The sequence below is a fragment of the Mustela nigripes genome, chromosome 1 (genome assembly GCF_022355385.1).
Source record: "Mustela nigripes isolate SB6536 chromosome 1, MUSNIG.SB6536, whole genome shotgun sequence".
Classification (NCBI taxonomy): Eukaryota; Metazoa; Chordata; class Mammalia; order Carnivora; family Mustelidae; genus Mustela; species Mustela nigripes.
In genome coordinates this window covers 210891778-210907646 of record NC_081557.1, presented here as the reverse complement: position 1 = coordinate 210907646, position 15869 = coordinate 210891778, and positions in this window count along the sequence as shown.

The following is a 15869-nucleotide window of genomic DNA, read 5'->3' as shown; positions in this document are numbered from 1 at the left end:
TTGTTAACTTTGATCACTTAATTAAGATGATGTCTTCTAGCTTTCTTCATTTTAATGTTATTATTTTCCCCTTTGTAATTAATAAGCATCCCATTAAAGTCACTTACAGATTATGCAAATATCCCATATCTCATCCCATATTTGTCCATTAATTTTAGTATTTGTTAATGATTCTTACCTAAAGAAAAATGTTGTTATTTTAGAATTTGAGCAACAGTGTTTTCTCATTTTCATTATTTTTAAAAATTTATTTATTGGTTTGAATTCTCTTGTAAAGAAGAGATTTTCCTTGTGCTCCATGTATTTGCTGACTCAGTTATTCATTGATTCCAACATAGACCCAAAAGGTTTATTTTTTCTTAGAATTATACTCCATTACTATCATCATCATCCTACTTATTATTATTCTTACTATTACTATTTTGTTCTATTGTTGTTATTGTTGTTATTATATTTGGCCATTGAGAACCACTCTGAATTGTCTTTTATGTCTTTTTGAAATGTTTTCAAATTTGAGAACTTCCTTCCTTTCTGAGACTACCAGATATTTCAGGCTCATCTTGCACATTCTCTGCCCCAACTCTGGAATCATCCTTTCCTCCAAGGAGTCCTAGCTCCTTTTATTTTAGAAAAATACTTGGAAATCAAAGTGTGGCACTGAGTGTGCACACTAGTACTGGGGTATTATTGCTTCTAATTCCTCTCAGTACACAGAGGTAGAAAATATAGATATGCATATACACATCTACATTTCTATATCTGTCAGTGTGTATGTGTAAAAACAGATATTTAATACATAGACCTCCAATTTCAACCAAACTCCAAGGTTCTATCCTTTACAAATATTTGTAGCTTTTTTTCCTGACAGTGAGAAATATGGCTTTCATTATTTCCAAAATTTTGATTAGCCTCATTGTAAAATATAAATATTGTTAGCATTGTTAACACTCATCAACGTGGAAACATTAACTAATGGAAAATATCTGTGTACAGTTTTATTTATTTATTTATTTTTTGGTCTGTGGTCTTAGATTATATGACAAGAATATTTTGTTCTGATGTTCCCTTTAATTATTTTCCTCTTCTCATTAATGTTAGACTGTTCATTTGTAATACAATTTCTATGTCCATTTTTTTCTATTGCTATTATCTTTGGTTTCCCTCTTTTTTATTGCCCATTTTAGACATTTAAAAAGATCATAGAAAAATGTAAAAAGGTAGAATACAAAAAGCTGTATTCAGAGAAGTGTCACTCTTTACCCCCAGCCCATCTACCCCCAAAGCCATTTGCCCATTCTTCCCACTCTGTTTCCATTCACTTCTGGAGATAAACAATCTTATTGATTCCTGCTTTATCTTTCCTGGGCTGTTTTCACACAAATGGACATACACATGAATATTTTCTTAAGCACTCTTATTTTATGCATGAAATAGACCATAATGTAGCAATCCTTTGGACCTGAACCTACTATTTTACTTAATATTTTAAAAAATCCTTTGAAATATTAGAAGTAAAGTTACCTAAGAAGCCTGAAAATGATTTACCAAGAGTTTTTTTTTTTAACCAAGAGATTTTTCTATTTTAATTTTTTTTATTTTTTATAAACATATATTTTTATCCCCAGGGGTACAGGTCTGTGAATCACCAGGTTTACACACTTCACAGCACTCACCAAATCACATACCCTCCCTAACCAAGAGATTTTTATTATTGTTCTTGGTCAGTCTCTTACATGTGAAAGGTTCATAATCTCTATAGAATTATATTTAATGTTAAAAGTTGTATTTTTCCAAAATGTTCATTGACATTAGTTATGTAATTTCTTTAAAATCTTTATTGATTGTCTAGCACACAAAATAAAATGCAAATTTATTAGCCTGACATAAAAGCTTTTTATGTTTTGACTAATTATCTGGCCTCATTACTTGCCATTACCCTTCACAATCTCAATTCTTGAATATTCCTTGCATACACTTTAAGCTAAAATCATGCGAGCCACAGTACAGCACAGTCTTTCAAACACACATATTCCTTTCATGCCTAATGAATTTTCACAAGCTGATTCTTCACTGATTAGTGAGGGATCCATTTGGAAAAGCTCTTGGCACTTAAGATGGTAAATATCAACTCCTATGTGATAAATACCCTTTTCTCCTAAGAACAAATGAGGTTCATTCTTCTTTATCCTACAACTGCAACATGTACATATTTTTGTCATTCTATATTGGAATTCTCTGTCACTCGCCCCTGAGAGTAACCTCTTTGCAAACAGAGTCCAAGTCATAGTTATTTCATGAATACCTAAGAGATTCAATACTAACAAAAATGAACACCTTTAGTGATGATGAAATAATTAACATGATTCCAAATTCTAAATGTGAGGATAACTTTTGATAAAGCTTTCTTTTTTTTTTTTTAAATAAAAGGCTGTTTAGGGCGCCTGGGTGGCTCAGTGGGTTAAGCCTCTGCCTTCGACTCAGGTCATGATCTCAGGGTCCTGGGATTGAGTCCCGCATCAAGCTCTCTGCTTGGCAGGGAGCCTGCTTCCTCCTCTCTCTCTGCCTGCCTCTCTGCCTACTTGTGATATCTCTGTGTCAAATAAATAAATAAGTAAATAAAAATCTTTAAAAAATAAAAAATAGATAAATAAATAAAATGCTGTTTATAAACTCATTCTTACTATACTACTCATTCTGTGTTTTAGACAAAAAGAAAATTTAAGGATCACATTTGTTTTTAGCACAAATGTATTTTGCAATATTAATTTAATTATATTTTGGCTTTTAAGTTTTTAAATCCTACTTTCAAATGATCTAGTGCTAACTGGTTTTTATTCTTAAGCTGCATACATCCTGCACCTTTCTAGTAGCAACTCTCGATATGCACTGGGTAAATACCCTTTGCTCCTCACAGTTTTTTGCTTTTTATGGGATGAACCAAACCCATCTTCAGAGGTGTCTATGTAACCTGAGGTTGTTCAATAAGGTCACGGCATACCCCTTCTTATTGTAATTGGTTCAAGAATAAGCAAATAATATACTCAATTAATGAATCATTGAACATTATATCAAAAATTAATTGATGTATTATACCCAGGCTAATTGAATTAAAAAAGAAGAGAGAGTAAGTGCATGGCTCACTTAGTGCCAATAAGAATCAACATAGGTTGTGTTTTTGCTGAAATGCTAAGAAAATAAAATGACTCATGGTGATGAGGTTTTGTGAGAACTGAATATAAACCTAAAGCTCTTGGCAGGTATCTTGTCCTGAAAAGAATGGAAAGAAACTTCATGGATTTAAACAAAACAAAACAAAACAACAAACAAACAAACAGCCAAGAATGTAAGACAAAATTCTGATGTTAGTAACCAAACCCTTGAAACCAGCTCAACTACTGGACTTTGCAGTTATGAAGTTCTCTTCTAGCTGGAACCAATGAGAAAGTTGTTGGTAAAGACAGAGAGAGAAATCCAGTCAGCAAAATGTCTAAAGCAGGAGATGGCAACTTCTTTTTTTATGTAAAGGGCCAGATAATAAAATTTTAGGTTTTGTGAATGATGAGATCTATGTGACAACTACTCAGCTCTATTATTCTAATGTGAAAATAATCATAGACAACACATAACTGTGTAATTGTGTTCTAACAACATTTTATTTATGGACATTGAAATTTGAACTCCATATAATTGTCATGTGTCTCCAATATTACTCTTGTTTTGATCCTTTCTAATCCCTTTAAAATTATATATATATATATGTATATATATACATATATATATGTATATATATACATATATATATATATAATTAGCTCATAGGGCATACAGTTATAGGCAGTAGGAAGTGTTTGGTTCATGGGCCACAGTTGGTCAACTGTTGTTCTAGAGTGACATGAAACATTATATGGGATACTAGGAGAGAGAACCTCTCTTTTTTTTCTAGACCATGTTTCTGATTTATAGGTTTCCCCTTCAAACAAAGGCATTGGAAAAATAGTACAGGTATGGTAATGTGGATAGATAATATTAAGCATAATATATGTGTATTCAGAAGGAAAACATACTACAGTCAAAGGAAAATATATTCATATAGATCAGTCAAAATGAGTTAAAATGTTACATTAGGGGTACATTTTATAGGTAAATCAGTCCTATCATAGATTGATCTCATTAGTAGCTCAACTTCTTTTCTTTTTACTGTAATCATGCTATTTGCCATATGATTTTATCAACAAACAATAAATTATCAGACACATGAGTGAGCTGAACCAAGATCAGAGGCATCTGACCATCCAGATGCTTGAGCAGTAAGAGATTGTGTTTTGTTATGATACAGACTTTTTGTGGCTATCTCTTATGCAGCAATTGATTTGCAAAAAATGAATTGATATAAAACCTTATGGAATGGCAAGCACAATCGGACTGAAAAAGAAAAAACTTCACAGCTGTGAAACATTGTCCTTTCTTATAGCTATGAAAACGAGATGAGCCAAAAATATTGTGTATGTATCACTAAGAAGAGTGAAGATTTAGGTACAGGTTGAACACAGATGCCCAGATATCTCAGGCACTGTTCAAATATCTCAGTACAAGAACTCCACCTTATAGTAAAGAAAGATCTTATTAACCTAAGAGCCACATAGACATGAAAACAAATAATAGGAGAGGAACAACATGTGGTCTCAAAAACTACACATTGTGCGTATGCATGGAAAAAGAAATTTGTGTTACGAAAGAATGAGATCTTGAGAAGGGTTTAAGTTTAGAATAAAATGGTGACAGTGAGTTTAAATATCTGAGAGCTTCTGGATATGGTGTAGAGAATTTGTATCTCCCACTTCCTTTGGTTAAAACACGTGTCAATATTAAGTCGTGCAACTGCCAAACATTCATTGTTGCCTGTGCCATTTGACGGCAAAGTGATCTGGAAGTAGCCTGGGACTGGATCACCTTAAAGACTCATTCTTTCAGTTATCTGTATAAGATATCAGGGGAAACTAGCAGCTATCTGTTTAGATGTTCCTCCTGGCCCAGGACCTTAAACTTTCTGGGAATGGAGGGTGGATATAGTAGTAGAACAATAACAATAATATCACTAATAATAATAATAATAACAATAATGTCACATTTACTGAGTTAATTTTCCAGGTACAGTGAGTGTTAAGAAATTTACCTGCATTATATGAGTAAGCCATCCAAGCATACTAGGTATTGTTATTTTTCTCATTCATTCATGGATAATGAAAGTAAACCTTAAGGAGGAGCTCAAGCCATTTATCTAAGGTCACAGAGCTAATACATGAGGGGGGAGTGTCTTTGATAAAGTTTGAGTTTAAGTTTTAGTATTGGCAGAGCAGAGGAGGTAATCCATAATTTTAATGGCCAGAGAAGTTGTTAAGCAGAGATGCTTGTTTGGGGTATTCTGGGGTTTAAGAAGAGTGCCAGGTATCAGCAGGTCTATCAGGGAAAAGAAGAAAGCCATTCCTGGAGGAAAGGACAACCTTTCCCAAGACACCAAGGTGTGTGCTTCTAAAGTGTAAGAAGTTTGAGATGAATTGAAAATATGGTGTAAGGTGGCAGTGGTAGTGGATTCTATTGGTGAACAGGTAAGAGAAGATATGGAGACCATTTTCTACTATATTATAAAGTCTGAGTTTCATTTATAGGACCTAGGTGATCTTGGAATGATTTTAGGCTGGAAAATGATATTGTCAGATTCAGAATTTAGAATGTGTGCTTGCTCTGACTTTGCAGTGAATAACCTGGAAATGAGTGAGACCAGTTTCACTTCAACACATTAGGAATAGAATCCATTCAATCCATAGAATCCATCCAAAGTATCTATAAGTATATTCAACCCACCATGTAAAATCTAACAAAAAGATGCAATTGTCGTGGGTGAATTCTGGACTTTTTTTTTTTTTTTAAGATTATCTATTTATCTGAGAGAGAGAGAGAGAGTGGGGGGAAGGGCAGAGGGAGAGGTACAATCAGACTAGTCACTGGGTATGGAGCCCCATATGGAATTCAATTACAGGATTCTGAGATCATGACCTGTGTTGAAATCAAGAGATGCATGCTCAAATGACTGAGCCACCCAGGCATCTTGGATTACTTTAAATGCTTCAAATTTCAAGAGTCTTCATTTTTCCCTTTCATAACTATAATAAAAATCAAATAACTTCTTATTTTTATTTCCATTCTAGTAATTAATCTTCTCAATATTCTTCCTCCCTGAGTAGCCCTTAGAGGTACTTAGGTTTCCCTTAGAAATTAAAACCACCAAAACCTAGATTTAAATATAAAATTAGGACCATTTTACAAATCTTGCTTGTATAATAAAATGGGATGAGGCTACACACGTGTGTACACACATACACGTCTCTTTGGAGTTTAATTAAAATACATCAGTAGAATAAAAAAATCATCAAATGTTGATGTAGCTACCTGGGTAGCGTCTACTTCTGCTAGATTCTTGGTGCTAATAATGTACTTTAAGGACTTAGAAGAGATTTGTTAGCCTTACTAAGCATCAGCTTCCTTATCTAAAACATGGGGCAAGTCTATTTCTTAGAGGGCTCCCTGCAGGGACAGGACTTAAGCTGAAATGTGAAGGCTTAGAAGAGATCTGTTGTAGGTAGAGTTGGTGGAACAGTGTTCCAGATAAAGTGACAGCAGGTGTCAAAATTGAAAGGTGTTGGGACTATGGATAGGCTAGCATGGCTACAGTCCAGTGAATGAGGGGCAGGCTGCAATAATAATTCAACCCATGCCATAAGGCAAATGAGTGCCTGACAAGAGGCCACCAGGGTCTAGTGGAAGAGATTGAACTGAATGTTAAGTGGAGTCGGAATATATTGAAGAGTCAAGCATACTATGAAATATCATGATCTACATTTTTAAGAAGTTTTGGAAATAGGTAGTGGTGACAGTTACCTGATACTGTGAATGCAACCAATGATACAAAAGTATACATTTAAAAATGGTTAAAATGGTGAATTTATGTTATGCATGTTTTACCAAAATTCTAAAAACCTGAGGAAAAAAAAGACATTTGTGCTTGGAATATGGGGGACTAATTTAAAAGAGGAGGAAGAGTATCAAGGAATGGACAAATTTAAAAGGAGGAAAAGAATCAAAGAATGCAGTTAGGGATTGGGAGGGAGACAAACCATAAGTGACTCTTAATCTCACAAAACAAACTGAGGGTTGCTGGGGGGAGGGGGGTTGAGAGAAGGAGGGTGGGATTATGGACATTGGGGAGGGTATGTGCTATGGTGAGTGCTGTGAAGTGTGTAAACCTGGTGATTCACAGACATGTACCCCTGGGGATAAAAATACATTATATATTTACAAAAATTAAAAAAAAAAAGAAGGCAAAAAGCTCTTCAGTCAGTCCTTCTATACACCACAATGTGTTAGGAATTGTTTCCACATACAAATCAAGACCCAGAGATGTTCTGAAGCAGAGCTGGGAAAGTTTTCTTATTAGCACTAAATTAAGAAATTCATGCCCCTCTACTGCCTCATTGCTCAATTTTGATGTTTAAATAAGCTTTGCTTTTCATTCCAAAGGCTCTCATATAGAGGTTTTTCCCAGCTATGCATGAGAATTCTCATTGACAGAAATATTAATAATACTTTTATTATAACAGAGCAATTATAACATATATAGCAATAGTTACAGTACATGTATTAAAATAGTCATCATATAATCTGAAATTTCTGACAGAAAAGACAATTAAGATATTTTCCTACTTAAGTTTTAGTTATTCCACTATTTGTCACATTGACTATTAGGCGGATGCATTTTGATCTTTGTAGATTAAATAACACTACAGACAATGAGTTCTAAAAGAGGATTTGCCCCCCTAAAATTTAAAAAAATCTGTAAATTAGAAAAAGGTCTATTGCATGGGATTTGCGTCAGCCTCATTATTCTTTTTCCAAACTCTTATAGTAAGTAAAAAGAAGTCTTTATACTTAAAGCCTCATGATAGAAGATCTGTAATGATAAGTATAATCAGAGGAAAACTCTACTAGAATTGAAGTACCTTTGACAATGCTTAATCACATTGGGCAATTGAACGTATTTGTCCAGAGAGAATGAATTCCAATGACTAAGACTGAGGCATTTTGATATCATAAAAGAACCCCACAAACTCCCTGATCCATTAAAATAGAATTGTCTTCAATTTGCAATAATAATTTCCATAATTGGACCATGAAATAGAAGAAGGGCAATGCAGTATTAGAATAATTTTGATAGGAGCTTATGATATCTCCATAGTGTAAAAATATGTTCGATATTTATCTCTGAACGCCTAGAAGAAATTTTAGCACTTGCAAAGATCAGAATAATTATCAATCTCACACAATAATTATTTTGTATTAAAAAAAAACTACTTCTACAACTTTAATTCTGAAATGTTTCTTTCAACAAGATCCATTCATTATGGTCATCTATGTACAATTGTCTCCACAAACATTTGTAGGTTTCATCTGTGGTATCCATTGTGCTTCAGAAAGATGAATAAGCTGAAATTGTAGCATGGCGAGAAAAGGGGATAATAGTTTTAGAGTACTAAAGTCTTGGTTGTGTCACTTACCAATTCTACAACCTTATAAAAATCCTGCAAATTTACTCAATATAAATTTATTCATTTGTAAAAATGGGCATATCATTTATCTTGCATGGCTATCATGAAAATTTCTCAAGGTAGTCCTTATAAAGCACGTAGCACAGATTCCAGATCATAATATATGCCCTTTAGGAGAATCTACTTCCTCTGTGTTGGCACAGAGGTAGTGACACTTGAACATTTTCAAATTGGTAGGCCTCCTGAAGATATATTGCACTTCATGCATAGCCATGCATTACTTACCTGCCAATAAATATTTCTTGAAACTCCTCTGTATGTTAGATCATTATTTAGATATGGGGAAAATATCATCAAACAATAAAATGTCCCCAATTTCAACAAGTTTACATTCTAGTGTGCAGGATAATGAGCCAGTGGTTGATTATCTACAGTATATATTTTTATGGTAATTAGCATGTTTCAGGGATTGATGTAGACATTTAATGTGCACTAACTCAATGAATGCTACAAGCAGCCTTTGGCAGGAGGTACTATTATACCCATCTCAGAGGTAGAGAAGTATCCCATAAGCTTCTCACATTGGTATATGGCAGACCTGTGGTTCAAATATTGTCAGTTAGTTTTTTAAGCACTGTCTTTTACTGCTGCTTCTTTGGACATGGAAAGAATTTAGGTTGGGGTGTTTAGTGACACAGACAGGTAGGGAATTTGACAGATGCCTGTCATTCACCACAAACAATTGGATGCTATTCAGACTGTAATGGGAAGCTATTAGAAGGTTTTAAGCAAGAGCCTGATGAAAACATTCTTATGTTTTATAAATTCAATCTAATGGTAATGGAGGGTTGTTCAGGGAGAGGTGGTGAGGAACAATGAAAAGAGTTCAGACATGATTTTAGAAGTCCTGGTGACAGTGATGAGAGCTGAAATATGACAGTGGTGTTACAGACAGGGAGAATTTGTTGATGTGGGATCCATTTGGATGGTTATATAGGGAACCTGCTGATGGGTTGAATGTGGAAGGAAAAGAGGGATCAAATTGACTATATTTTTGTTTTGAGCAGCTTCACAGAAGGTGGTATTGTGACTCACAGTGGAAAAATGACCCGGGTGATATAGCAAACAAGAGTTTTCTTTCAGATATGTAGAGTTTGTTGTGTGTATCAAGATTCCACTTGAACACACAAACTGGAAACATAGTGAAAAGTTAATGGTTAGTGATACAAATATGAATGTATTGTCATATAACTGTGTTTAAAAATATGAGATCAAATGAATGCTTATAGTCAGAAAATACAAAGAAAAAGAAGACAATTGGGAGCCAAACTCTCAAGGTTTGGAAATACTTACGGATTGAATCAAATAGAGTGGAGCCAGCAGAAGAGACTGGAGAAAGGATGGCTAGAGAGGTCAGAGAAAACCAAAGGAAGCAGAGAGAAGGGAAGCCAGAAGGACAGATGTACCATTTCACTGTCCTAATGGTCCCCTTGACAAGGGGGGTATTCTTAACACTCACAGTTTGTAGACAAAGAAAGGGAAGCTCTACATGGTTAAAGCTTGCCCAATGTCACATGTAGGGGGATATGATCTACCTTTTAGACATGCTTTTATCTTTAATTTATAAAATATATATATGAATATATAGGCAAGATGTACATATGAATAGATTATGCCTTGTTTATACACCATAACATTATTAATAGAGTATATTTAGGTACTAAATATGTTCATATATTTGTATATATATTCATATATATGTATATATATGCTTCTTGTTAACTATACAAATAATACTAGTAATAATACTCTAATCAAGATGTATACAAAGTATTTGCAGATGCTAATGAGGAAATTAATATTAATGAATTTCCTTAAAATAACACAAAAAAGGTAAAATTTTCCTTGAAACCTAACAAATAACCAGGAATTCCTCAGAGTGACAGAAATGGCAAGAAGAAGTGGCAAGCATTCTAGGCAGAGAACTAATAGAAGTTTAACAAACAAAGTCACCATGGAGTAAGTACATTGTATTAAGGTTTTGTGGTGTTTGTGTTTTGAGGTTTTCTTCCTGGAGTATTTGTACAATCGGAGCAGAAAACAGTGGCTGTGGAAAAGACTTGAAAGAAATATGACTCCAGATTTTTTTTTTTTTTAATACAAATGAGTTTGCACTGTAACCTGTAAGCACAATAGGGAAACTTCGGCTTACAAACCAAAGTAGCATATTAGACTTAACCAGAAGGAAAATAATGCTGATTTCAGGAATAAATAAAGTATTTCTGTTGGCTCAGCACTCTCTTTGAGGAAAAGCCTGACTTCACTCTTAACTGGTTCTGATGGTCATCATCCCTCCTTCACTTTGTTCAGAGGGGATATATAACTGGCTCAACTTGAGACATTTGTAGTGCCCTAACCCTCTGGGCACAGTGGTCAAGCAATGGACCATCCATGTCCTTCTCTAGTGTAGCAGATAGCTCCTGGGAGAATAAAGCTCTATTAACTACGACCACAAAATTGAGACCACAAGAAGCTAGAACTACCAAGGAATAGATCCCAAGTCTCAAAGTGTGCAGAGACAAAGGCCTGTGCCATCATTCTGGATCTAGCCATTCCTAGGACACTTTCCTTGAAACCTGGACTTCACAGCTAAATACACAGTTAGCTTCCTTTTATCCCAGAGTACATTTGGGTCCCATCTACTAGACCATAATGGAAAAGCCTGGGAACATACATCACAAGGTAATTACATCACAATGCTGGTATGAAATGAGAAGGATAAACTATGGAAATAAAAAATCTAATACCAAAGGGATAGATTTAAGACCTTTTGGAAAAAACAGATATTCACCGTAATTTAATATAAAGAACGTGGACGGGGGCGCCTGGGTGGCTCAGTGGGTTAAGCCGCTGCCTTCGGCTCAGGTCATGATCTCAGGGTCGTGGGATCGAGTCCCGTATCGGGCCTTCTGCTCAGCAGGGAGCCTGCTTCCTCCTCTCTCTCTCTCTGCCTACTTGTGACCTCTCTCTGTCAAATAAATAAATAAAATCTTTAAAAAAAAAATAAAGAACGTGGACGTATTTAGAATTACTGTGTTGTTGTCAAGAGGAAATTAAAGGCATCCAAATCGGCAAAGAAGAAGTCAAATTATCACTCTTCGCAGATGATATGATACTATATGTAGAAAACCCAAAAGACTCCACTCCAAAACTGCTAGAACTTATACAGGAATTCAGTAAAGTGTCAGGATATAAAATCAATGCACAGAAATCAGTTGCATTTCTCTACACCAACAACAAGACAGAAGAAAGAGAAATTAAGGAGTCAATCCCATTTACAATTGCACCCAAAACCATAAGATACCTAGGAATAAACCTAACCAAAGAGGCACAGAATCTATAATCAGAAAACTATAAAGTACTCATGAAAGACATTGAGGAAGACACAAAGAAATGGAAAAATGTTCCATGCTCCTGGATTAGAAGAATAAATATTGTGAAAATGTCTATGCTACTTAAAGCAATCTACACATTTAATGCAATTACTATCAAAGTACCATCCATCTTTTTCAAAGAAATGGAACAAACAATTCTAAAATTTATATGGAACCAGAAAAGACCTCGGATAGCCAAAGGGATATTGAAAAAGAAAGCCAACGTTGGTGGCATCACAATTCCGGACTTCAAGCTCTATTACAAAGCTGTCATCATCAAGACAGCATGGTACTGGCACAAAAACAGACACATAGATCAATGGAACAGAATAGAGAGCCCAGAAATAGACCCTCAACTCTACAGTCAACTAATCTTCGACAAAGCAGGAAAGAATGTCCAATGGAAAAAAAGACAGCCTCTTCAATAAATGGTGCTGGGAAAATTGGACAGCCACATGCAGAAAAATGAAATCGGACCATTTCCTTACACCACACCCCAAAATAGACTCAAAATGGATGAAGGACCTCAATGTGTGAAAGGAATCCATCAAAATCCTTGAGGAGAACACAGGCAGCAACCTCTTCGACCTCAGCCGCAGCAACATCTTCCTAGGAACAACGCCAAAGGCAAGGGAAGCAAGGGCAAAAATGAACTATTGGGACTTCATCAAGATCAAAAGCTTTTGCACAGCAAAGGAAACAGTTAACAAAATCAAAAGACAACTGACAGAATGGGAGAAGATATTTGCAAACGACATATCAGATAAAGGACTAGTGTCCAGAATCTATAAAGAACTTAGCAAACTCAACACCCAGAGAACAAATAATCCAATCAAGAAATGGGCAGAGGACATGAACAGACATTTCTGCAAAGAAGACATCCAGATGGCCAACAGACACATGAAAAAGTGCTCCATATCACTCGGCATCAGGGAAATACAAATCAAAAGCACAATGAGATATCACCTCACACCAGTCAGAATGGCTAAAATCAACAAGTCAGGAAATGACAGATGCTGGCGAGGATGTGGAGAAAGGGGAACCCTCCTACACTGTTGGTGGGAATGCAAGCTGGTGCAGCCACTCTGGAAAACAGCATGGAGGTTCCTCAAAATGTTGAAAATAGAACTGCCCTGTGACCCAGCAATTGCACTACTGGGTATTTACCCTAAAGATACAAACGTAGTGATCCAAAGGGGCACGTGCACCCGAATGTTTATAGCAGCAATGTCCACAATAGCCAAACTATGGAAAGAACCTATATGTGCACCAACAGATGAATGGATCAAGAAGATGTGGTATATATACACAATGGAATACTATGCAGCCATCAAAAGAAATGAAATCTTGCCATTTGTGACAACATGGATAGAACTAGAGTGTATCATGCTTAGTGAAATAAGCCAAGCAGAGAAAGACAACTATCATATGATCTCCCTGATATGAGGAAGTGGTGATGCAACATGGGGGCTTAAGTGGGTAGGAGAAGAATCAATGAAACAAGATGGGATTGGGAGGGAGACAAACCATAAGTGACTCTTAATCTCACAAAACAAACTGAGGGTTGCTGGGGGGAGGGGGTTTGGGAGAAGGGGGTAGGATTATGGACATTGGGGAGGGTATGTGCTTGGGTGAGTGCTGTGAACCTGGTGATTCACAGACATGTACCCCTGGGGATAAAAATATATGTTTATAAAAAATAAAAAATTAAAAAAAAAAAAGAATTACTGTGTTGTTGAAAATAGAATGGTTGTTGATATGACCATCCATAGGTAAGCATGCCATACCTCTGGTATGACAAAGTGGAGCAGTGAGATGAAGAAATGGTTTCTTTAAGGGTTTAAAAGTGAGTATTGTCCGGTGCTCACAGAATCTGAAGGGTGTGCAGGGGAAGGCATAAGTCTAACCAGTGAAAAGGCAGAAACAATGGTATCGCAGTACAGAGCAATGTCTGGGCTAGACTGCACATTTGGAAATTGTTAGCAATTGATTTGAGAGCCAGGAGGGTCTGAAAATATTTTTAGAGAAAGAAAGAAAGAACAATGCAACGAAAGAGTCATACAACACTATTACATGCTCTTCAAAAACAGAGCTTAGTTCTCTTCATTGGTGAGGGCTCCCACAGTGGCACACTGTGGTTCATAAAGAAGTGAGTAATTGTGCAATATGCAGAGCCAGGCATGTCATTTGCAGTGCCCTTAAAGCCTCCCCAAATACTCTGAGATGGGTTTCTATTTCTACCTCCATTTTACAAGTAAGGGGAGTAATAAGATCATTTACAGTCTAAAATTAATAAAACTCTAGAGTTTATGATTCTATATCCACATCTGTGTGTGTATGTATAATAATAATAATAATAATAATAAAAACAAAAAAAATTCTGCACCAAAAATTCTTAAATATGTATCTTTACATTTTAAAGCTATGATTTAAAAAATTTATTTAAATTCAATTAACCAAAGTATAGTACATCATTAGTTTTTGATATAATGTTCAATGATTCATCAGCTGCACAGAACAGCCAGTGCTTATCACACCACGTGTCCTCCTTCATGCCCATCACCCAGGTACCCCATCCCCCACCCCACCCACCTCCCTTTCCACTGAAGTCAAGAATCTTATAGGGTTTGTCTCCCTCTCTGATTTCTTCCCATTCAATTTTGATACCCCCACTCTATTGTCCTCTATACCATTAAATAAATAAAAGCAAAATAAAAGAAAACTATATGACTATTTTAAGGTTTATTAATTTATTTTTTTAACATACACAAGTGCATAAAGTCCTAGAGAGACAGTTTGGCTGTCCCAGTGTCAAATAGAAATCAGTCAAGCAAAGATCAGCCTTAATCTTTACTGCTGAGCCATTGTGATTTACTAGCAGTGTTGTTTCATACTCTGTGCTCTTAGAAGAAGACTCAACTTCATTTTCTCAGAGTCTGTTCAAAGAATTAGCTAAAATAATTTTTGCCAAAAATATGAAGATTTAGTATATGTTCCAAAATAATTGATTTTAAAGTAGTTATGGAAGAAATATTATTTGTCACTATAACTAAGTAAGTTATTATGAAAGAAATAGACACAGTGAAAACCTGCATTTGGCATTAAATAAATTAATTCTTAGTTCAGGGGCTTTAGTTCATTGTTCTTATATGCTTCTGTTTAAATGCATTTGTATGTACTAGAGAATATAACGGTCCATGTTTAAAAATCAATCAATGAGTAAATAGCCAGCATATCTAATTTACTCGAAAAAGATTACTTTAATGTACTCTTTTTAGAGTGTAAGCTTTAACAAATATCTTTCTTTCCCCTTATTTTTCTAGTCCTGGAACATCTCACTTTAGGATCAATGAATCATATTAATTAATACAATGTAAGCAAACAAATGCACTGTAGATTGTAAATAACCAAGTTGATAATCATTAACTATTTAATAATGCCTAAGTGTTTTCCAAATATATGATGCAATTTAAAATTTAAATAGGAATAGTATGTTAAGAAAGACAGGAAATGGATGTTCGCCTTTTTCCCTATTGGATATATCACACTCCTTTAGAAAAGTGACCATGAACTCATTTATTCCTTTAAGACTCTTCTCAGAAGTCTTCATTATTTTATTTCATTCCTTAATTGATATCAGTGGAGGTTAAATGTGCTGTGGGCTTAAGTTTGACTCAGGAGAAAAAGAGCCTAATTTATTAATGAGGATTTGACTCATACTAGCTGTGTTACCTTGACCAATTCATTGCATTTTGATGGCCTTCATTTCTTCGACTATAAATCTGGAATATCAATCCTTTCCCTATTTTCCTCATACTTTTGATGTAGAAACCAA